This window comes from Equus quagga, chromosome 10, assembly GCF_021613505.1.
Source record: "Equus quagga isolate Etosha38 chromosome 10, UCLA_HA_Equagga_1.0, whole genome shotgun sequence".
Taxonomy (NCBI): domain Eukaryota; kingdom Metazoa; phylum Chordata; class Mammalia; order Perissodactyla; family Equidae; genus Equus; species Equus quagga.
Window position 1 is genome coordinate 48,271,969 of NC_060276.1, and position 26,080 is coordinate 48,298,048.

Sequence of the window (26,080 nt, forward strand, 5' to 3'; positions counted from 1 at the left end):
TCTTCTTCTTCTTCTTCTTCTTCTTCTTCTTCTTCTTCTTCTTCTTCTTCTTCTTCTCCTTCTCCTTCTCCTTCTCCTTCTCCTTCTCCTTCTCCTTCTCCTTCTCCTTCTCCTTCTCCTTCTCCTTCTTCTTCTTCTCCCCAAAGCCCCCCAGTACATAGTTGTATATTTTAGTTGCAGATCCTTCTGGTTGTGCTATGTGGGACGCTGCCTCAGCATGACCTGACAAGTGGTGCCGTGTCCGCACCCAGGATCCAAACCAGTGAAACCCTGGGCCACTGAAGTGGAGCACATGAACTTAACCCCTCAGTCATGGGGCCAGCCCCTATATGGTATTTTTATTTTTAATTTTTTGAGAAGTCTCTGTACTGTTTTTCATAGTGACTACACCAGTTTGCATTCCCACCAGCAGTGTATGAGGGTTCCCTTTTTCTCCACATTATCTCACAACACTTGTTATTTTTTGTCTTATTACTTATAGCCATTCTGACAGGTGTAAGGTGATATCTCTTGTAGTTTTGGTTTGCATTTCCCTAATAATTAGTGATGTTGAACATCTTTTCATGTGCCTCAGCCATCTGTATATCTTGTTTGTAAAAATGTCTGTTCAGATCATCTGCCCAAGTTTTGATCAGATTTTTTGTTGTTGTTGAGTTGTATAAGTTCTTTATATACTTTGGAAATTAACTCCTTGCCAGATACATGATTTGCAAATATTTTCTCCCAGTTGGTAGGCTGTCTTTTCATTTTCTTCATGGTTTCATTTGCCTTGCAGAATCTTTTTTAGTCTGATGTAGCCCCATTTGTTTATTTTTTCTTTTGTTTCCCTTGCTTGAGTAGACATGGTATTTGAAAAGATCCTGCTAAGACTGATGTCAAAGAATGTACTGCCTATATTTTCTTCTAGGAGGTTTTTTTTTAAGATGTTATTTTTCCTGTTTCTCCCCAAAACCCCCCAGTACATAGTTGTGCATTTTTAGTTGTGGGGGCTTCTAGTTGTGGCATGTGGGATGCTGCCTCAGCATGGCCTGACGAGCGGTGCCATGTCCTCGCCCAGGATCCAAACCGGTGAAACCCTGGGTCGCCAAAGCAGAGCACGCGAACTTAACCACTCGGCCACGGGGCTGGCCCGTTCTAGGAAGTTTTTGGTTTCAGGTCTTACATTCAAGTCTAATCCATTTTGAGTTAATTTTTGTGTATAGTATAAGATAATGGTCTATTTTCATTCTATCACATGTGGCTGTCCAGTTTTCCCAACACCATTTATTGCAGAGACTTTCCTCTCTCCATTGTATGCTCTTGGCTCCTTTGTGGAAGATTAGCTATCCATAGATGTATGGATTTATTTCTGGGCTTTCAACTCTGGTACAGTGATCTGTGTGTCTCTTTTTGTACTAGTAGCAGGCTGTTTTGATTACTATAACTTTGTAGTATATTTTGAAGTCAGGGATTGGGATGCCTCCAGCTTTATTCTTTCTTCTCAGGATTCTTTTGGCTATTCAGGGTCTTTTGTTGTCCCATACAAATTTTAGGATTCTTTGTTCTATTTCTGTGAAGAATGTCATTGGGATTCTGATTGGGATTGCATTGAATCTGTAGATTACTTTAGGTAGTGTGCACATTTTAACTATGCTTATTCCTCCAATCCATGAGCATGGAATATCTTTACATTCCTTTATGTCTTCTTTATTTCTTTCAATAGTGTCTTATAGTTTTTGGTGTGGGTGTTTTACCTCCTTGGTTAAATTTATTTCTAGATATTTTATTCTTTTTGTTCCAATTGTACATGGGATTTTATTCTTGACTTCTGTTTCTGCTAGTTCATTATTACTGTATAGAAATGCAACTAATTTATTTATTTTTTTGAGGAACATTAACCCTGAGCTAACATCTGCTGCCAATCCTCCTCTTTTTGCTGAGGAAGACTGGCCCTGAGCTATCATCCGTGCCCATCTTCCTCTACCCTATATGTGGGACACCTACCACAGCATGGCCTGCCAAATGGTGCCATGTCTGCACTCTGGATCTGAACCAGCGAACCCCAGGCCGCCGAAGCAGAACATGCACACTTAACCACTGCGCCACTGGGCCGGCCCCACAACTAATTTTTGTATGTTGATTTTGTACTGTTTAACTTTGCGGTAGTTGTTGATTATTTCTTATAGATTTCTGGTGGATTCTTTACGGGTTTCTACACATAGGATCATGTTGTCCACAAACAGCAAGAGTTTCACTTCTTCCTTTCCAATTTGGATTCCTTTTATTTATTTATTTATTTTTGCCTAATTGTTCTGGTCAAAACCTCCAGTACTATGTAGAATAAGAGTGGCAAGTGTGGGCACCCTTGTCTTTTTCTTGCTCTCAGAGGGATGGCTTTTGGTTTTCACCATGAAGTATGATGTTGGCTGTGAGTTTGTCATACATGGCCTTTACTATATTGAGGTACTTTCCTTCTACACCCATTTTATTGAGAGTTTTTATCATAAATGGATGTTGGATCTTGTCAAATGCTTTCTCTGCATCTATTGAGATGATCATGTGATTTTTATTCCTCATTTTATTAATGTAGTGTATCACATTGATTGATTTGTGGATGCTAAAGCATCCCTGCATCCCTGGTATAAATCCCACGTGATCATAGTGCATGATCCTTTTAATGCATTGCTGTATTCCATTTGCCAATATTTTGTTAAGGATTTTTGTATCTATCTTTATCAGTGATATTGACCTGTAATTTTCCTTTGTTGTGTTGTCCTTGTCTGGTTTTGGTATCAGGGTAATGTTGGCCACATAGAATGAGTTAAGAAGCATTCCAATGTATTCAATATTTTGGAATAGTTTGAGAAGGATAGATATTAAATCTTCTTTGAATGTTTAGTAGAATTCTCCAGAGAGGCCACTTGCTCCTGAATTGTTTGTTTTGGGGAGGTTTTTTAATCTCTTTACTTGTGATTGGTCTATTCAGATTCTCTATTTCTTCTTGGTTCAGTTTTGGAAGGTTGTATAAGAATTTATTCATCTTTTCTAGGTTATCAAATTTGTGGGCATATATTTTTGCATACTATTCTCTTATAATCCTTTGTATTTCTGTGTTAATCATTGCAATTTCTCCTCTTTAATTTTTAATTTTAGTTATTTGAATCTTCTCTCTTTTTCCGTAGTGAGTCTGGCTCAGGGTCTGTCAATTTGGTTTATCTTCTCAAAGAACCAGCTCTTAGTTTCAATGATCAATTCTATTATTTTTTCGGTCTCTATTTCATTTATTCCTTCTCTAATTTTTAATATTTCCCTCCTTCTGCTGACTTTGGGCTTTGTTTGTTCTTCTTTTTCTAGTTCTGTTAGGTGTAGTTCAGGATTAATTATTTGAGATTTTTCTTGTTTGTTGAGGTAAGCCTGTGTTTCTATAAATTCCCCTCTTAGTACCACTTTTGCTACATCCCATAAGACTTGGTATGTTGTATTTTAATTTGTCTCCAGGTATCTTTTGATTTCTCCTTTGATTTCTTCGTTGATCCAATGTTTATTCAGTAACATGTTGTTTAGTCTCCACATATTTGTGACGTTCTCAGCTTTTTTCTTGTAGTTGATTTCTAGTTTCATAGCATTGCAGTTGGAAAAGATGCTTGATATGATTTTAATCTTCTTAAATTTATTGAGGCTTGCCTTGTTTCCCAACACATGGCCTCTCATTGAGAAGGTACCATGTGCACTTGAGAAGAATGTGTATTCCACTGTTTCTGGATGGAATATTCTATATATATCTATTAAGTCCATCTTGTCCAGTATTTCATTTAAGGCCACTGTTTCCTTGTTGACATTATGTCTGGATGATCTATCCATTGATGTAAGTGGGATGTTGAAGTCCGTTACTATTATTGTGTTGCTGTCAATTTCTCCCTTTTGGTTTGTAAATAGTTCCTTTATATACTTTGGTGCTCCTGTGTAAGGTGCATATATTCATAAGTGTTATGTCCTCCTTTTATCATTATATACTGACCCTATTTGTCTCTCATTGTCTTTTCATCTTAAAGTCTGCTTTGTCTAATATAAGTATGGCAACACCTGCTTTCTTTTGATTGCAATTTGCTTGGAGTATCGTCTTCCATCCCTTCACTCTGAGCTTATGTTTGTCTTTAGAGCTGAGAAGTGATTCTTGGAGGCAGCATATTGTTTCATCTTGCTTTTTAATCCACCCAGCCACTCTGTGTCTTTTGATTGCCGAATTCAATCCAATGTTTCTTTTCCCTTGTATTTCTGATTCCCATTTCAGTTTGGTGGTTTTCTGTGATGGTTTTCTGATTTCTCTTTACTTATGATTTGTGGCTCTGCTCTGATTTCTTTTGCTTAGTGGTTACCATGAGGTTTCCATAAAAGAGCTCATAGATGAGACAGTCCTTTTTCTGATAGCCTCTTATCTCCATTAGCCTAAGCAGGTTCCATCCCTTTCCTCTTCCCCCTTCTGAGTTATTGTTGTCACAAATTATTCTTTTTTCTGTTGTGAGTCTGTGGCTAAATTGAAGTGTTTAGAGTTATTCTTGATGCTTTCCTTCTCTTTATCTTTTATGTTATAATTAAGCCTTTGGTAACCTATTCTGATATAGAGCTTAAATTTTCTGATTCTATCTGTCTATTTATTTCCTTGGTCAAGGCTTTGTAAATCTTTGCTTTTCAGCCTTACATATCCTGTAAGGCAGGCCTATTGCAATGAACTCCCTCAGCTTTTGTTTTTCTGGGAAAGCTTTTATTTCTCCATCATATCTGAAGGATAGTATTGCCAGATAGAGTATTCTTGGCTGAAAGTTTCTGTCTTTCAGGATTTTGAATATATCATTCCATTCTCTCCTAGCCTGTAAGGTTTCTGCTGAGAAATCTACTGAAAGCCTGACAGGGGTTCCTTTGTAGGTTATTTTCTTCTGCCTTGCTCCCCTTAAGATTTTTTCTTTGTCCTTGACGTTCACCAGTTTTACTATTACATGCCTTGGAGAAGGTGTTTTTGCGTTGATGTAATTATGAGTTCTATTGATTTCAAGTACTTGTCTCATTTCTTCCTCTGGTTTGGGAGGTTCTCAGCTATTATTTCTTTGAACACGCTCTCTGCTCCTTTCTCTCTCACTTCTCCCTCTTGAATACCTATAATCCTTATGCTGCATTTCCTAATTGAGTCAGATATTTCTCGAAGAAGTTCTTCATTTTTAAAAAATCTTAGTTCTATCTCCTACTCCACCTGAAACATTTCTATATTTCTATCCTCTAAATCACTAATTCTGTTCTCCATAACATCAGCCATGTTTTTTGTGGTTTCTAGATTATTTTTTGTCTCCTTAATCTTGCTCTTATCTCCAGAATTTCTGGCTTTTTTTTTTTTTTTTTTTTTTTAGAGCTTCAGTCTCTGGTTAAGTCTTCCTTCTGCTCATTAATTTTATTCTTGAGGTCATTGTAACTCGTTTGAAACTCATTTTCTTGTAACTCATTGAGTTTCTTTATGACAATTATTTTGAATTCCCTGTCATTTGATTGTAAATTTTTGTGACTTCAGGATTGGTTTCTGGAGACTTGTCATTTTCCTTCTGCTCTGAAGTGTTACTGTAATTCTTTATGGTGTTTGACGAATTGATCCTTTGCCAGCACATTTGTGGTAGTATCAGGTCACAGATTCCACCTGCCACTGCTGTGTTTTCTGATCCCGCCCCCATCTGCTGGGACTTGTACTGATAGGGCTGCTCTGCATTTGTGTGGCCTGGCCACAGCTGCTTGGTGGGTCATGCACACATGCACAGGCAGTTCACGCTCCTCTGGACAGGACCACTGTGCTCAACAGTGGACTGGCTGAGCTGCTAAGCTAGGTGGGAGAGGAGGGGCACTTTTTTTTTTTGTGCTGGCCAGCTCTGCAATTGCTTGTGGGTACCTTGGCTGAGCTGCTGTGCTTGGTGGGCAAGGTTCTTTCATGAGACTGAGCCACCACCACTCAGTGGGGAGCATTCCTATGGGTGAGGCCACAGCAGCATGGTGCGTGCTTCCATGGTCCAGGTCACCACTCCAGAAGTATTCACACACAGGCCAGGCTGCTCCTCCTCCTCTTAAAATCACCCTGGTTGCAGTGTGAGGACCCACAACCTGTATCACTGCCTCTGGGGGCAGGGAGGGATCTGTTCATCCAGTTCCACCACTTCTGGGGGATCCAATCCACCTATCTTCAGATGAATGGCTGTGTTCTCTGGCGTCCCATTATGCTGTGAAGGGAATCCTCTGTTGGTTAATAAAAGTCCCTTTGGTTGTAACTTACAGGGGAGAGACGAAGGGAACAATTCTGCATTGTTGCTGATGTCACTCACTGGCTACCATTTTATTCTTCAATTCTTAGCTAATATCTATTTCAAACTTTCTGCTAAAGCTTTATAAACGTTGTGTGGTTTGATCTTCACAACAACCTACAACTATCTCCATTTTATAGACACATGCTCAAAGCCACACAATTCTTAGGGGCAGAGTCTGTATTTGTACACAGCTTTGTCTGACTCCAAACATGCTTTCATCTTTAAGGCTATACTGCCATCACAATATCAACATTGGCTTTTGTCCATAGACTAAACATCTCTATGCATTGACAAAATAAAAGGTGAAAATACAAAAGCCTATCTATTGCTTGTTTTATATACTTTGAGATGTATAGCTAGTTTGCTGATTTGTGTATTTGCTCATTATAACTGAGTCAATCTTGACCCTCCCATGTTTAGTTCACCAAAAAGAATTTCACATTTGTTGACATAAAGTCATTTTTATCCAAATTTTCCTAATACAACTTTAATACTAAACACACAGAATTGTGATAAACTCAAATGGTTCTGGAATACTGTGTGCAACTAATAAATACAACACGATGACTTCAGTAAAATAAAATTATGTATATACAAGTATCACAATGCCTTAAAAACATTTTCTTAAATGCAACATCATTTACCTAATGTCCTTTGAACTATTTCAAAATTAAGATGATTTCAAAATTTCTGCCATAGTAATTATCTTTGATAATAATTCCCCACCCACAGTCTCCAATGCTCTTTATCAAAGAATTTTTAAACATCAAGTACAGACCAATTGATCAAGATTCAGAAAGCCTTCTGAGATACAGACAATTCCTGCTTTGTAAGTAGAAAAGTGATTAACGTCAAAGTATTAATAAAAGAGTCAAAAACAATAAGAATTTCTGTCAAAATTCTCATGCATATTTCCTGCAATGATCTAGGAAAAAAATATATTAGATAGGATCCCACAGATGAGTAATATTAGTAGATGTAATATTATTTGGAATCACTGTTAAAATATTCAGATCACTAAGGTATTTTTCAGTAAATTACAATCAATATGCCAATGTAGTCTAGTATCTTGAAACTTAACTTCTCTGAGCATCTAGTTTGTGCGGGAAAGACTACCACGAATCTCCCACTTTGGTTTGAGGTTTCCAGAAAACACCCATAATTTATGTCATGTATTAACAGCTATGATTTTAACTTTTACGTATCATGGCCTATAAAACCATCTGTACTGAATAGGTATCTAGTTTCACTGCTGCTTATGAATTGAACTCAATGAGTGTATATATGCCTTGCTTTTTTGTTGAAATTTCATTCTAATTTTTCCCTAGCTTCAGCATTTAATCCATTCTAAAAGTCTGATTCCAAAATTTAAAAAAGAAGCAGTACATGAAAATGAGGTACAATACTTTAATACAATATAAAAGAAAGCCACATGACCACTCCTGAAGCTATAATGACTGCATTTTGTTCCCTGCCCATCTATAAAATGTTTCAGTGCTAGACCTATTAAAACCTCCAAATATGTTATCAAGTAGAGTAAGTAGAAAGTCTGAATCTATTATTTAATATAAAGATATCTGGAATACACACACACACACACACACACAAGAAATGATCTTTTACTTTATTATGAAGGAAAAAGCCATCTAGTGTCAGTTGGACAAGAGTGTGTATAGTTCCATGTTTCTTACCTATAATGATTTTGTCTTTTTAATCATACTTCCTGTGTTGCATCGAAGCGTATTGTGAACATCTGTCAAATTTGCCTGCTCAGCATTCCTTATTCTTTCTTTTAGTAATAGCATCTGATTTTCTTTTTAAGAAGCACCCTTCTGTTAACTATCGAAATTCGTATCTATTGGGTGGGTTGACATCATTCATTCCAGAGCTCCGAGCCTCATTCAAAGCCAAACTGGGATAATGGGCCTGGGATATGGCTAAGGCCTGAACAATGAGAGTAGCACCTCCCCTTGGGTATAGCAATTGTTTCCGTGGTAGGCACAAGAACCAAGCTAAGCCAATGTAAGTCCTCACTGAGACTTTTGCCAAAATTATTGGGAAAGAGGAATTTTCTTATACTTGAATTTCAAGCAGTATAGACGACATAAAGCATGGTAATATCTTTGCTTATATCATAGGGAGGGCCTAGTGGAGAATAAAGCTAGTGTATGAGGAAAAAGAAAGAATTCTAATGACATTCGTTAAAACCCTGGACTCTAACATGCCTAACGTCTATTAAATCCTTGAACTTCTCAGTTATGAGCCAATGTATTTGCCTTTCTGTTTATTCTAGTTTGAGCTGTCACATGCCACCAAAAGCACATAGGTGAGTACACAGCACTCTTTTTCTTTAGCAGATTTCTTCTCCTTCTGTAGTCTAAATAAGTTACTTTCGGTAAAATTTTTATTTCCCTATTTTATGAAGAATGAACCATATGATACAATTATCCCTCTCATAATCACAAAATCACATTAACTTGGAAAGGTTCCTAAAAGAGATAATTTAGTTCTTTTAGCTGCCTCAAGACAGCATCGTGCTCTTACAATCTCAGGAAAACAGTGCTTAACCCTTGTCATCAGGATTCCCAGAAAAGAAAAAATTACAACTTTTCCTTAAACTATCCTCAATTGATTAGATTTCCAACCTATGGGCTTTGGAGCTGAATGTAGGCCAACTAAGCAGGGCAGTTTGAAATTTCTAGCCTCATTCAAACCCAAACTAATAGGCCTGAAACTTGACAATGCAAAAACATCTGTCCCCAGTGACAAGATAAATTTGCTTCATGAATTCCTATATAATATCACTACACACAAAATGGCAAAATTCTGTCTCAGGTAATCTGGTTCATTTAGCAGAAACAAGGAAACTATAAACCACATACCAGAAGAGCCTAATTTAGAGGATTATCTTAACGGTGAAAAGCAAAGAAAATCACAACTGGTTTTCCCAGATGCAGTACAAATAACAGTTCTCCAAATACTTCAAAGTTTCCTTTTTATCCACAGAACAAAGAATGACAGAGAGTAAATAACACATGCATGTCAAGATTCAGATTTCACCAATATGACTGACACTTACTTCCTTTAGTCAAAGCCAAGTATTCTCAAAAAAATTCTCCCTTGGGGATGAATGCTAGATTGGCATAACCAATAACTTGGGAGTACTTCCATGTACAAAATGTATTCATTCCTCCTTGCACTGTTTCATTCATTTGAAACAATTTGGAATCAGTCTGAAGTTTTGTTACACTTAGAACTTTAATTGACATCTTTATAACTCTCTCCTTTTTCAGTCCATCTATATTTCTTTCTTTTCCCCAATCTGCTGTTACTCTTGTCCCACTCTCTTTGTCTAAACCTTTAATCAGCCACTTTACACTCATTAAGAAGGGAATTGTCCAAATATCTAATAGTCATCTCAACTACTATAATGCTATTGCTTGTGTTAAATATCACCCACTCATGATAGTGTCTCACTGCTCTCACTGCCACAGCCTGAATTCATTTCCCGGTCAGGGAACCACACCAACCGTCTGTCGGTTGTCATACTGTGGCAGCTGTGCGTTGCAGTGATGCTGAAAGCTATGCCACCAGTATTTCAAATACTAGCAGGGTCACCCATGGTGGACAGGTTTCAACAGACCTTCCAGACTAAGATACACTAGGAAGGAGGACCTGGCCACCCACTTCCAAAAAGTTTAGCCATGAAAACCCTATGAATAGTAGCAGAAATTGATATAGTGTTGGAAGGTGAGAGGATTGTGCAAAAAGACCAGGCGGGGTTCCACGCTGCTCTACACAAGGTCGCTAAGAGTCAGAATTGACTCCGTGGCATTAATAACAATGTGACAGTATCATAAAGTGATTTTTAATTGTACACTCTAATTTCCTAGGGAGAATCAAGGTTTCCCTTCACCTCTACATACACGCAACTATTCTCTCTCTCTCGGCCTGCCTTCCACCCTTCCTGCCTCCTCATCGGTCTTTCTCTTTCCCTGGGAAATTATCTTATAGGTTGCATTGGTAAGGATTACTTTCAAGATAAGCTAATAAAAAAAATCTGACAAATAATGTGTTATATATGTAAACATTTATTATTTGCACTTAAAAAGATATCCATCCGTAAGCAAGCAGTCCAAGGCTAGTAATGTGGCCCCACTATGTCAAGTGTCTTCTCTTTTTCTGCTGTTAACTCTAGGCAGGACAAAAGGGGACGGGCAAAATACTCATTGCAGCTGAGTCTCTCTCTCTCTTTTTATCAGAAAAACAATAGCTGCCCTAGAAGCCTCACAGGTAAAATCCACTTATATCTCTCTGACCGGAACAAACTTACATGGCATGCCTAGTGGCAAGTGAGTCTTGTAAATGTAGCTTTCCCTCATGAAAACGAAAAAGGCACTATGCCACTTCCTTCCAAAATTAGGGCTCTCTTAGTAAGGAAGAATAGGAGAACAGATGAGATGGCCCTGCCCTTGATTAAATTAGAAGACCCAAGTGAAAAATCAGTGAAAGAAAGCATGAAATGAGCAACTTATCCTAGATATTAGGGAAGAAGCGCATGTCTTATTTGCTTTTTTTAATCCTACCTCTGGAAAATGTGAGCGAGACTCAAGGATAGCCCATGGAAAAAGGGAGACACATCTCAAATTAGTCTGTGTGCTAAACAGATAGATGAGAGCTCATGAAATGGGAGATGACAAGATTGAGATTCAGAGCCCTAACCATTGGCCTATGCTATTCTTGGTGTATAACACTCTGAACAACTAAGCAGATTAAATAGCAAACATGGATGTTACCATTTTAAATTTTATGATTTGGATATCTCATCTAAGCCACGTTTAATATAACTAACAATGGGAACTGTAGGAGGAGATAAACCACCACTTCCCAATATAGTTTTCTGATTATTGTGTTCCTTACTTCAAGTTATGGCCAATTTATAAATAATATGAATATTTTCTTTAAAATTCTCTAATTTGGCCATGACTGGCCATTAGCAACATGGACGAGGGGACCTTACACTGACTTCAAAGATGAATAGGCCCATGGTATGAAGAGACCAGGAAACAGTGCAGGAAATGGCTTCATAAAGGGTCCACACTTACAGAAGGCCTTGGATTTTCTGATTTCACGTTTTTTTGGTATCTGATTTTATCCATGAAAATGTGAAAACTGACAGAATATTGAGTTAGCCTGACATTCTCTTACATCAACATGCGTGGGACTCTAAGCATTCTTACCGAAATGATGCTGTGGCTTTAATCAAAGAGTGATGCGATAGAAAAGAAAGAAAATGTAAATGTCACAAGCCAATCCAGAAGCCAAAGCATCATCATTCCTTTGCAGCGGGCGGCGTTCATGGCTGCACTGCCACCTGAGGCAGTCCCCAAGTCGACAGGTGCTGCATGAAATCAAAAGAGCTAATATCCCTGCCGTTTCCTGTTCCCATTAAAGTGACTGAGGACGAATTCGTTCTCGATAACTACTCTTCTCTGCTTATCACAATTTATGGTCCATCATTAATTGAATATTTTTATAGTTGACCTTTCGAATATTTTGCATTTAGAATGACTGGTCATTTCACCTGCTCCCCATGGGTTAGTGAGAGTAGGCACTCTGGAAAAACTCGCATGGAGGTGCTATATCAGAACATTGAAAAGGTTAATGATTTAGTTGTTGATATTTTCTACAGAATATAATTCTCACATATTTTTAATGGGTGATAGAGCATTTAGTGATTAATGTTAAATACCTAATAATAATGATTAGGACTGCTGGGTTAAATTATGAACACTTCACTTATCTGGGAACAAAGCACTAAGAAGACATCAAGAGTACAATGCAAAAACAATGGCCTATAATGGCCTCCAGCATTGAATACCTGTGGGAGAAAAGTAAGGTTGTGTGGCAAATTTATAGAATACTAAGATTTGAAGAAGCAGTTTGATTTGTATCAAACCACTCCAAACTCTCCGAAGTGAAATGACAATATGGCAGACTTCAGCATTTTGGCAGCTTTCATGGTAGAATAACCTGTCAGTAGGACTGATTAATTCATTCATTATTAAACAAACATTTAGTGCCTATTGTGTGTAGGACATTGTACTCACTAATTTGGAGTAATGGGTGTGAGGTGGTGGTGACATACCTAGTGGTGTGACTGGGGATAAGGATGAGGTGAGACATGGCTACATACAGAGGTTTGTTAATGGTGTCACACAGAATGTGCTGTGGCACAACTCAGATCCCAATGAGCATAAGTCCCCTCAGTCTTTCAGCCCAAAAGTGTTTGGGCTGAACACCTCCCATCACCATAGTACTAAAACACTGATGAGATACAGAATGTAGACACAATACAAAGTGCTCAGTTAGACAGAGCCACAGCAGAACTGCCATTTATGGGTAAATAAATAGAATTGGGCACAGCATGTTGGATGGAAGCAGAGCCTTAGGTAGAAGTAATTGGATAAAGATTTGATTTGGAGAAAGCTTTATGCAAATCTGTAGATAGAAACTCAGATTAAAGACAGCAATACAAGGACAAAACAATCCCAGTGTGATAAGAAGGGCACGCAACTCAGTAAAAATCATCAGTTCTTAGAAAAGAAGAACTAGACACAAGCAGACTAGAAATTATTGCATTCATCACCTGGCTAATATATCTCAAAAAATACTTAGCATGGAGAATGATATAATACGCATGGAGACAAGCTCAATTTAACAATTCTTTTGTCTTCAAAAAAACACATATATATTATTGGTTTAGATAAAAGAAGTCTAGATAGTATTCATAGAGACAGCAAAACTCAAACTGTTCTTTTCTCTTCAAAATGGTCCTACAAGTTTTTGGTGTGGTGGAGTCAGAGGCTGGGTTGAGCTTCCTTTTACAGGCAAGGTTCTGGTTCCCAGGACTAGCAAAACAAGATAAGGAATATCTCTTACAGATTCTGTCATCATGGGGCTAATTTTTGTCTGAGTGTGATAAATATTAGACTAGGTTCTATGCAAAAATTCTTTAAAAAAATTTTTGGGGGGCCGACCATTTGGCCCAGCAGTGTACTTCTGAGAAGTACACTGGGAAGACAGATTCTAAGAATCTGTCCTGCTCCTGCATATGTGCACTATTATATATACATACAGATTCGTGCATTTTTTTTTTCCTGGTAGTATTTGCAATAGGGATAGACTGAGAATAGCCTGAACGCATATCAATAAGAAATGGTTAAATATTTTATAGTCTATCCGTACTTTTGTTTAATACGTAGATTTAAAAGATAATTCAGTAAATCCATATGTATAAAATAATAAGATTCCAAAGGTACATTACTAAGTGAAAATACCAAAATACCAAGTAGCAGAACAAATATTCTTTCTCTCTCTCTCTCTCTCTCTCTCTCTCACACGCACACACACACACACACACACACCCCCTTAATCTGAGAGAAAGAGATCTGGAAGGATACACACCAAACCACAAACAATAACTACTTCTGGAAAAGAAAATAGGGTGGGGGGAGATGACAGATGACTTTCATATTTTTTGTTTCATGAATTTGTTCTGTGAATTATTTTAATTGAATCGTGTATTGATTTTGTAACTAAAATTATTTAACCAACAGAAGTTATTTGGAAATATCCCAATAAATGATTCATTTTTATGTGGTTTTTTCATTGGTCTCTAAGGCAGTGTATATCCTCATGGGTATAGCTTTATATGTGTTTACATATATGCATGTTTCACACAGCCTAAGCTCAATAAACCTATGCAAATGTGCATAAATATATAACAGAAATACTCAAGGATAGGACCAAAGAAGGAACAAAATCTTCAGAATTGTTGTTCTCAGTTAATGAGTTAAAACACAGAATCCATTATTTTGTTTTCCCAAGTAGTACAATAACCTTCAATACATGAATATTCTATCAAACAATAAAAAACAAAACCAAAAAATCTTCTCTTTTTTGTTTGGGAGTATTTCCTTGAATTTTCAATGGAGCATTTAGAGCTATTGATGAAGATGTGCTTATATGCTTATTTTGTTTCTGAATGTTACAAGGTGTCTATTACTCCTTTAAGCAAAATGGCACATAAAAATTATTTTTATCACAGACGTTTTATTCTCTTTAAGAGAAAAAACCCACTTATTACTGTTCCCACTGTCTCACATAGTTATAACTCTTCTGAACAAATGACTTTTGGATTCTCGGTTCTCTTCTGGGTTGTGGATATAGTAAATGGCGTAATATTAATGGGGCCTAACTGAGAGTAAGTTGAATCATTTGCCTAGCACATTTCATCATTAGGCCAGTAGCATTCGTTGCTAATATCCATTCTCTATGCCTGTATCATCGGGCACTAATTAAAACAAAATGTTCTATGGGTAGGTAAGATTTCATTTTATCTCCCAGTTTCTGCCTCAGAAACTTATCTGAACGTATTTCTAAAATGCATGGTTTTAAAACACCATGATTTCAACCCATTCTTACTCAAAGACTTCTAATCATCTGTTTTGATATTTGCAAGTTTCTCGTACTACAAAAATGCTGTCATTTTGGGCTCTTCCAGCTATTCAGCTTTTCTTCCTCTATGTGTCTCACTTCTGCTTATCTGTAGAAACCACTATACATGAAAATGAAGGCATATTTAAACCCAATACATTAAGAATATCAATGAAGCAAATATTGCTTTTATGGAGTAAAATTATTTAATTAATATATCTTACTGTATGGAAATGGTCATCGTCATTCAAGTATACAGAACATCACTATTTTTTTCTATTTCTTTTCTTCAAGGTTAAAACAGGAGTAGAAATAAAATATGACAGTCCAATTCTGAGCAAAATTTTGGCATACTAATTGGTTTATCTGCATGTGAATATTTTATCCTCACCCTTTCTCAGTACAGTCATGGTGCAAACACGGAAAGAGTTTACTGCTCTGAGTTGCTACGCTATATTCTAAGCTATTATGTGAAAGATCCATATAACAGTACAGTCGGAGGGACAGTATGTCTGGTCTGAAAGCCATTTGCCTGCCGACTGTTTCATTTTGTTCAGAGGCTTTAAAACAGGGATAATGATGGAGAAGATCATGAATTTTTCTAGTTACATTTACACATTTATTGGAGGAGTTCAGATTTTTCAATTTGTATAGGATTTCCATAGCATTTTTATTTCTAAGATGTTTATAGGAAAGACTTTTACTTGAGGAATTTATTCATTGACAGGAACCTTTCAGAAAAGGCAAGTGACTAAAAAACCAAAAGAATGGCTTTAATTATAAAGCACAGTGTTCAAAAGAGGAGAGCCGGGGGAGGAGTGGCAAAAGAGGAGGAGAGGGAGCTTGTTTGCGCTTCATGTACCAAACACAACCAGGGAACAAGGAGGCCGTCAGAAATGCTCCTTGCTGCCGGCTCTCTGACCTCTCGTTTTCCCAGGAGCATATTCAGTATACTTCTAATGCACAAGGTAGATTTTTTTTATCTTGTTCACAGTAAAAATACAAGCAAGCAGGGTATACGAAGAGAAGGAAATGGGCACAAAGACCAATTTCTGAAGGGAGCAATCGTGCCCTTCACTTAATATATGCCAAGTAGCCAAGGACCGTTGATGTCCTTTGTTTTACCCTCACTCCCTCAGCGACAATAGATTGATTATTTTTTAAAGTATGAGTTGTTAGTTTTTGTACACATGTTCAGGGATGATTTATATGTATTTTAGAGCAGTTAAATTTTGAAAAAAATACATTCTGATTTCTTCTATTGTTTATTTTCTGGAACCTTTTCTGCTTTAAAATGGATGCCAGGACCATCCACAACATTCTGAAAATGCAGAAATTCCCTACACACATACAACTGTGCTTCTGGGAGTTTTTTTTAAAGTAATTTAAACATGTAAGTGATTGGAAAGGAGAGGCCAGGTGTTGCTCTGGATGACCCCTAAAATTCTTATTCAGTTCTATCGAACCCTCATTTTGCCTTTATCTTTAGAAAGCAGCTTACAGATTTCTCAGCCAGCCAACAGATGGCAGCAAAGACTTGTAGACGGCCACATAAATTTTATTTGCACAAGTAATTATCCCCAAGCAGCAATTAAATGTCTAAAGGCAGAGCTGTCATTTTTAAGCCTAGTAACCCTGGAAATCTTTAAAGTCTTTTTTCAGGCAAAAATTAATAATAAAAATTCTCTTTGTTCTTTAAGCATCAAGCCCAGCTTTGGTTTCGTGCTTATAATCTCCTTTTTGTGCATTTATGTAAGATTTACCAAAAATTATGAACATATCCATACCCTTTTTCTCATTTGCCAATTGAAACAAGAACCAAAATACGCAAGATTTCAGCAAGCCTCATATTTCTATTTAAGTTAAAACTTCAAAAAGTGCTATCGTAATGGGAGTTAGTTTTCAGTTCGTTTTCCTAAAGCTAAATAGTACTACATTTGCCAGAAGGTTCACATTAGAGTGTAATGCTAAAAAATCTGACTTCAGGCATACAACGATTACTGATACTTTTAACATACTCAGAGATGAACTCCTTAGAATAAAGATTAGTAAAAAACTTAATTTCCATTATTCATTCTTAATTTTCACCTCAGTTTATTGTACTCAATGAGTCTCAGCTGAAACACATTTGCAAGGAGGGGGAAAAAAGTCACCTCCCAAAGACGCTAATATATTTCATGTCAGCTCTGCAAGGGGAACCTTGCCATTAGTCTCCAGTACTACTTCCTGTCAAAAATATATATTATGCGCAGCTCTCAATTATTCAGAAACGTATTATCCAGGCCTTTTGTCTGAACTTCTTTACCTTTCTGCTGCCTATCAAATGAGTATTTTACTTTCCTTAGCTACTAATATATCTGAAGGTGCTGGAGTCTCACCTCCCCACTTCCTCATAGTCCTTCACTACTTCCTCCGAGCTACTTCTGTCGCTTGTATTTCTGTTAGGCCCCTTAACAAGTTGATTGGATTTATTTACATATTTGTCTCCCCACCCTCAAACTGTGAGTTCCTGGAGAGATGGTGTCTTATCGGTCTCTATATTGCCAGTGCTAAGCACATGGTTAAAACTAAGAAATGATAGAGCGAAAGTGATCTCAAGCAACCTGACTGCTTTTCAGTACTGTTATTAAATGTTCATCACATTTAAAAAGCACTTTACTAGGAACTTTGGAAAGATGCGAAAGAAATGAAAAATTATCTCTGATCTAAAGATGACAATGGTCCTTAAAATACAGGCTTACTTAAGGAAAGGTACAAAAATCAACTCAAGGACAAATTAATGTGGTCCAAATAAATATGCCATGCCATGCCATGCGAAGAGCTGCAACATGTTTAGAGTAAGCCAGCTATTTGGGACAAGAGTCAATGATCAAGGCCGAAGTTTAGATTGTGGTTGACAGGTGGTAGTTTAGACCTTTTTGAGAGATGAAATCTCTGAAGTATTAAAAGATCAAAGATTAAACTGTGAAGGATATCCAGAATTAAAGGGCAGAAGAAGGAAAAGAGGCTAGCAGACATCAGAATGCACCAGACTGAGAAACAGAAGAACAAGACAACAGAATCCTAGAAGCAACTGATGGCAAGAATTTTTAAAGAAGGTATGGTAGCAGAGAGATCAAGAAGAATTGAAACTAACTAAAAAGAAAGAAAGAAAAAAGCATAATTGGCTAAGATAAGCTCCCTAGTGGATTTAGAGCAGCTTGTGGTAATTTGTGAAGAAAAGATAGTCACGTAGCAGGGAGCTGACACAAATTTTTTTACCTTTTTTATTTTGGAAGATTAGCCCTGAGCTAACATCTGCTGCCAATCCTCCTCTTTTTGCCGAGGAAGACTGGCCCTGAGCTAACGTCCGTGCCCAACTTGCTCTACTTTATATGTGGGAGGCCTGCCACGGCATGGCTTGCCAAGTGGTGCATAGGTCCGCACCTGGGATCCAAACTGGCAAACCCTGGGCCACTGAAGCAGAATCTGCACACTTAATCACTGCGTCACCAGGCCAGCCCTACCGTTTTTTTGTTTCTGTTTCTGGAGTATTTTGTTTGTTTGTTTTCCTGTTTTGCTTTGTTTTAGAGGAATTTTATTTAGACAACTAAAAACAATTAGATGCTCTGAAGCAGTGTACATCAAAGAAAAATCAAACCAGTTACTTCATCATGCATGCCCTTTTTACAACTAAAGCAAAAAATGGGCTTTCTATTTTAAGGTAAAAGACAGAAAAATTAGACTTGGCGTTTTTTTCTTTTTAATATCATAAACAACTACAAGAATTTTAATTAAAATAAGAGAAACTGGATGTCGGTTTGCGCGTATTCATTCAAAAACACAGTAGGCCATTGTGCTATAAAAGAGCATAGCAACTCCACCCAGCTTCTTCAGGTACCATGAAGTTTTCACTTATAGACAACACCAAGGTTGTTCCAGTGCACATAATTATGTGTGTGTGTGTGTGTGTGTGTATTATTTGTTTTGCATTTGTAGAAATTTAAGTATATGGTTAAAATAAGTCTTAGTGGTTTCTATTAATGTTGTTCATTTATAATAAAAATTTGGTCTATAAAAAATTAAAATATCTACACAACTTTTAACATACTTTTTGTAAGATATAGAAAAAGAAGAAACGAAAGTAATTATTTTTAGTTTTTTGAAAGACCCAACAAGAGTAAGTAACAATGTCTCCTTCTGGTCCCATCCCCATCTTTTGTGGAAGCTCTAAGTTTTTCCACTTCCTCCCAGCTAAATCTGAGAGTTCTCAGAGGGCATCTCATGTGCATTTATGAAATAATCCTCTTGTCTACCAGTCATCACTAGCCATTTGCTTCCTCTTTTCTGTGGCTGCCAACTTCCAATGCTATGACCACAGCCGCTGCAGTGCAATGGCCTATCCTACTTCTCTGGTTCAATGCCCTACTCAGACGAAGGGGCCCAATTCCATGCCTCCAAGTGCAGATGTCCCAAGAGAGTACTCTGCCTTTAGCTCCCACTTGTGCTTCTCTCAATGCTGTACTGTAGCTTGTGAGCTCACTTCCTACAAAGATGTGAGGAAAGCAAGTCCTTTAGAATTGACTCTCTTTTTATTTATTTATTTATTTATTGCCCTCTCTGTGAGAATTGGGCATGAATTTGGATGAACTGAGCTGGAGGACAATTTGAGTGCAGATGTCATGCTTCACTCAAAATCCTCTTCCCCTCTCACAATGGGCAATTCTCCTTGAGCATATGGCAGAGTTCTCAAGGTTTTGCTTTTGAGGGGAATGAGTTCTTTCTTAGGAAGTCCCCCCCACCCTTACTTCATGCAAATAAATCCCTCGTGATGATCCTATTGGCTCTGAAGGGCCAGATATGTCTTCATCCTGGACTGAACACAACTTAGTCTATCAATCTGGGATAACCACCACCGTATTATCTACAATTACTAGGACTCACTTTCATTCCTAAAATCTTCCTTTCTTTGGTTTTGAGTGGAAATTTCATATGTAAAACAAATCCAAAATAAGGTGTGGAGATTCACTATGCAGACAAAATAAAATTTTACCGATACAACTGAGCATGTGTCCTTTAGAAAACTGTATTTAAGTAAATTTATCATTAAGTAATAGTGAAATTGCTAAAGTGAAGACCTTCAATAGGAAAATCAGTACTTGTTCGTTGGAACAAAGTAGAAGTTATTCAAAAAGTTACTGTCTATTTTGTACAAAACTAAGAAAATACTAAAACATATTATTAAATGGAGATGTTTTCTTAGACCTGGAAATACTGAATAAGCTAAAGCTTGCCCTTCCAATGAAGGGACTTGAAGTCTGAAGCTTCAGCACATGACAACAGGGCGGTAACTGTGAACAGACGTGAATCTGGAGCTGAGAAGAAAAAGCTAGGCAGAAGACATTCATCGTTGCACAAATGGTAGATGAAGCCGTGGACATGATGGTGATTGCCCAAGCAAAATGTGTAAGAGGAGAGAAAATGGCCAAGTACGGAACATCAGTATTAAAAAGATGTGAATTTATGTCCCGCTGAGCTTATTAAAATTTGCCTGCATACTTTCATGTAACAATGAATTTGGGGGATAAAAGCAAGTCAGTCAAGTATCTTTTATAACATATAAAAATATAGTTTACCTAACTGGGTGGGATGATCTTCAGCTTAAAGGCATTATAACACAGTGGTTAAGAATACAGACTCTGAAGCCAGATTGTCTGAGTCCACAGCTCAGCTCTACTACTTAGTAGCTGTGTAACCCTGAGAAAACCAGCCTCTCTGTGCCTCAGTTTCCTCATCTGTAAAATTGGCATGATAGTGTTACCTGCCTCATGAAGGTCATTGTGAAAATTGAATAATGAATGTTTGTAGAGTACTCAGAAAAGTGCTTGACAGATGTAATAAATATGTTAGCACAATACTAAGTACTAAAGACACAGTGCTAAATTAACAGAGTACTTTAATAAAGATAAACGAAATAAAAAATGGAAATCTTTGTCAACCAAATTTCCAACTGGGTTATTTTTTTCCCTCTGGAATTTAATTATTACATTAAACTTTTGTGAAGGAAGGCCTGGGTTATCAGTCTCTGTGTATTAATCCAGAAAGTAATTAATTCACTTTACACATATGATTTCAGGTACATTTTATATGATAGCAACATATACTACTTAAAACAAGCAGTTTCTGCCATGATAGAATATTCTCCAATACCAAATTTTTTCAACAAAGCTGTATGTACTTTGTCGATGTTTCTAAATTGGAATATGTACACCTTTTTAAAACATCCTTCCAATAAATACAATTGATTGTTTCTACTCATGGCTCATCAATTTTTATTCATGCAGTGAATGTTGCGATTGAAAAGTATGTGCTATAATAAGTTGCTGCAAAATAAACAAGCACAAGGTAATTTGGAGAAGAAAATACTAAATCCACTTTTAAAAAGACATCCGTTTTGATATGATAACGTTCTTTTCTGCAAATGAATAGTATTTTTATCCAAACTTTCTGTCTATTTTTTCCTGTTAAAAGCCAGAGGCTTCACCTGACATTTCATTTATGTGAAAGTCCAAGAATGTTAGAAATCATTCATTGGTTGGACTCATGCTGTCAAGAACAAATATTATGAAGGAAGATATTTTGAAAGTTTTGTGAATACTTTGAGAAACGTTATGGGTAAACATGTAATGAGTGACAAGAAAGTTATGAAAACAGCTTTTCAAATAAAACGGTTTTAAGAAGAAAGCATCTGATACCTGTGAAGGAAGATTAGTGAAATTCTGTCATTGAGGTTCTGATGGGGCCAAGCAATTAAAAATAAATTGATTTGGCTGAAAAATTATTTGAAATCTTATGTTGACATTCTTGTGTCATTAAAACCCTTTTCTGCCACACATTCTCCACGTAAATTTTGGAATATTTCTTTTGCATGGAGAGCATAACACATACAGTGTCAATAGTATGCTTTGTTTTTTTGCTATGGTAAAATTATATGTAACAAGCATCACTTACTGACAAATGTAGGAAAATTTAAGCTATAGTAAACTTCAAATCCATTGCCATTTAATCACTTTAAGATGTAGTAGCATTATGTGAAAATATTGAGAAAATCTGTGCTTTCAGAAAATCCTCAGAAATAGACAATTAAAAGTTACTGAAATGTGAAACAACTTGTCATATAGGAGTCCACAGTTTCTATGTTTTCATAATAAAATTTAGTTATAAATGTTCTCAGTGACTTTTAGAAAATAATTAAAAAATTGAAAAACCTATTTACTATGCTTAGTTCTTATTTTCTCATGCCTGCCAGTGCTACAAAAAGAAAGTAGATCCCACAACTAGAAGGACCTGCAGCTAAGATATGCAACTGTACGGGGGCGGGGGGCGGTTGGGGAGATAAAGCAGGAAAAAAAAAAAAAGAAAGTAGAGATAATCATGCATGTGCTTATGCCAACTTTCTTTCCCTATACCTCATGGGATTGCTAAATTCATTGAAAAATCTTACGTCCTTTCCTGTCCCAATGGACAACGTCCCCCTTGTTTACCAAGACAAACTCTTCCACATTATTCCTCATCTCATCGTCTCCCACACACTACAAAATTTATTTTCTCTTTATCTTCCTCTTTTCTGTCTCTTTTCGCTTTGTATTCAAACATGCTCAAGTATCTTTATCTTAAAACAAAACAAAACAATAACAGCAAAGTCTTTCTTCAACTCTGTTTCTCTGTCATACTTCTTAATACCATACCACCAAGCTTTTTGAAATAGAAGCCTACCTCTCACTCACTCATCAACCGCAGGAATCTGACTGCCTGCCCCCTTCACAGCTCTACGGAAACCACTGATGTGGTATCCAAATTAAATGGTCTCTTTCTAGTACTCTTTCTACTTTATCGCTCTCGGCATTTAATGCTGTTGACTTTGTTTTCTTTAGAATAACTTTTTTTCCTTGGCTTCCATGAGACCACTGGATCATGGTTCTCCTTATACCTTTGTAATCAATTCCTTCATCTCCTTAATTTATTTTTCTTCCTCTTACTGCTTCCTAAGAGCTTCAGTACCCCAAGGGTCCATCCTCACACCTCTTCTCTCCTAATTCTATAAATCTCTCTGCGACCTCACCCATGTCTATGACTGGAACTATCTATACACCAATGACTCTTAAATTTCTAACCTTTACATTTCTCTGTGAAACTCAAGACTAGACCCACATATACCAATACCAACAAGACAGACATCTCTGCCTGTCTTACAGGCACCTCAAAGTAAGTCCAAAACCAAATCCATTATCTTCTGTTAACAAATGTTCTCCTCTTTACTCCTGCTACAGACTGAATGTTTGTGTCCACCTAAAATTCTTATGTTGAACTCCTAACCCCTAAGACAGTGGTATTAGGAAGTGGTACCTTTGGGAGGTGATGAAGTCATGAGGGCAGAGCCCTCCTGAATGGAATTAATGCCCTTATAAAAGAGATATCAGAGATAAAGGCCCTCTGTTCTTTCTACCATGTGAGGGTTCAGCTAGAAGACACAGTCTATGAACTGGGAAGCAGGTCCTCACCAGACACTGAATCTGCAGATGCTTTGATCTTGAACTTCCAGTTTTCAGAACTGTGAGAAATAAATTTCTGCTGTTTATTAGCTCCTCGGTCTCCGGTATTTTGTTATAGTAGCTTTAACAGACTAAGACAATTCCATATCTTAATGTGATCTCCATCTACACAGTTACCCAAATTAGAAACCTCAAAACCAGCCTTGTTTTCATTCTTTGCCTCACAATACATTCATTGTTGTAAGATTATTAACTTACCTGAGTTTCCCAAAGAAGAGAGACCATGCTTTATTTATCTTTTCTTTCCCTCCAGGTTAGTTCAGGAATCATAGAAGGCTCTTATTAAATGTTTGTTGGACTGAATTGCTGAAATTTTAAATATCATTCAAAAGGCTCCACTCAAAATAATGAGAACAGAGTCTCTAAGGATTGGGCAAAATTTGAAAATACCTTAGTGACTTAGGATACAGAACAAAGTGGAAATTTTTGCCTTAAAATTTGGGGGCTAATCTAACCAACAACAAAATTAAGATAATGTCCCAAGTCCCGAGGTGGAACAAAACTCAGACTGACTCAAGGGAGATCAAGTAGTGACCTCCTAATGAGAAATGGACCTGCCTTTTAATTCAGTTTTCATGAACATCTGCAAAAGTGTGTATGTGTATATGTCTTTGTGTGTGTGTGTGTGTGTTATAAGAGAAAGATGGTGTGGAGAGATGAAAGAGGAGAGAAGAAATAAAGAGTGAAATGGGTGGGGAATAATAAGTTCAACCAAGAAAATTAAATCATTACTCATTTTAGTCCATGTTTTAGCCTCTTTCCCCATAGCCAATGCTATCTACCAACAGCAAAACCAACTTCTCTGAGTGGTACCTTCTTTACTTTGGTCACTCTGAATACCCTTACGTCTCTGTTTACTCCACTATCCGCAGGTACACAAACACAACATTTAATAAGTAAATGCTGCTCTACATATTTTATTCTCTGTTCATCCTGCTTTTCTTTGAATCAAGATGCCCTGTTTCACTTGTCTCAGTCCTCCATTCCTCTTCCCTAGAGTCACTTCCAAAAATAAACTACCTGCACAAAAAGCCCATGGCACACACAGTGTCGGCTAAAGCAGGTCTCAAATCACAGCAACCAACTTTCGGAAAGAGTGAAAAAATAAACTGAGGCTAAACTGTCAAGTTATATAGTCCTGCTTCTAGAATTCACAGACCTAAAGCTTCTAAAGAAAGTGAGTCTTCAGAAAGGGAGATAGATAGATAGATGATAATAAATATAAAGATATAGGGATATCCATACACACACACCTGCATTCTAGCATTTAATAAGAACCTCTTTTTTTTATATTTTTTTTTCAGAAATGCACACCAGTTGTAGAGCCTCACTATAATATTTGGGCTTGGGCTGTATCTTTCAGAAACATAAGAAATTCATTCAATACGTTTATTAACTGCCTATTACATGTCAGGCATTATGTTAATGTTGGCAAAAAAAGTGATGAGCAAGAAACACAGGGTGCCTGGTCTCATGGATCTTTTAAGTAGGAGGCCAAATTACTGAGCCTAAATTCCAATAAACTTTGTCCTTGTTCTTCAGCAAGTGGTGATGACAATCTCCAAGGCGAATAAAAGTGGCTGAGAGTGGTTGTACACCAGTAAGCAGCTGCTCACATGACAGGGTCTGTTGTATTCAGGGGTGAAAACACATTACCCCAGGGGAAATATAGAATGGGTATTAATAAGCGTCATAATTTCTAAAAAGTAAACAATAGGGGAGAAAAAAGAGGAAAAGAGGAAACTGACATTTAAGTAATTGTTTGTACCAGGTTAACGTGGCAAGATAAATGCCTGATATGTCTTCTCTGATTTTCCCCTTCAAATACTTATGTAGATACAGAGAAAAAAAAGGTTAGCACAATTACAATGCTGCCATTGAACTCATCGAGGGATTTATAGCAGCACCAAGGAACCTGGATTAATGTTTCCTCCACATGTTCTACCTTCTGTCTCAGAACAACAGGGTAATTTTAGAAATGGCAGGGGGAGGTTTTAGCCTGCCCCCACAGGAAGCAAACCCCAGAGACGATAACCCTAGAAAGCCATACCAGTCAGAAAACCTGACCGCCACTTCCTTATTGAAGAGGAGCTACTTCTAAAAGAATAGGGGCATGTTCTTCTTCCTTACTCCCATCAATGCCTCTTTTTTCATGTCCAGGCCGAGACACCATCTCCTGTAGTCTATCACTGACCTACAGATGGCACATCCTTATAAAAATGATATTTCTACGGGTCACTCTTTCCCTACTTTGCCCTCAGAGAAAGAAGCTGATCAGAAATAATACAGTTTTCAAAAAATTGGCTATAGAAGGAAACGAGAAGTTACTGGAGAAAAATGCCAGAGGCAAAATGCCCAGAAGGAACAAGAAATATCATTGTATAGGAAGGGCGGGATGACACCTGTCAGAGAGACACCTGCCATTGCACGCCAATGGCAGAATGGAGATGGGTTTCATTTGCACTTGGTTTTTAAGTGCCAACCCTCAGACAATGATGGGCAGAATCCAGGAAATTGACAGTAGGCACCAAATGTTACGTACTTCGAGAAAACGTGTTTCTGTATTTGTCTGGCTAAACAACTGATCCTCCTATATAACACATTTTAATTTCATACAAGTTGTGGTTTCTAGGGGAAAAAAATGTGTTTTCTATATATTTGAAAGGTGGGCCACAG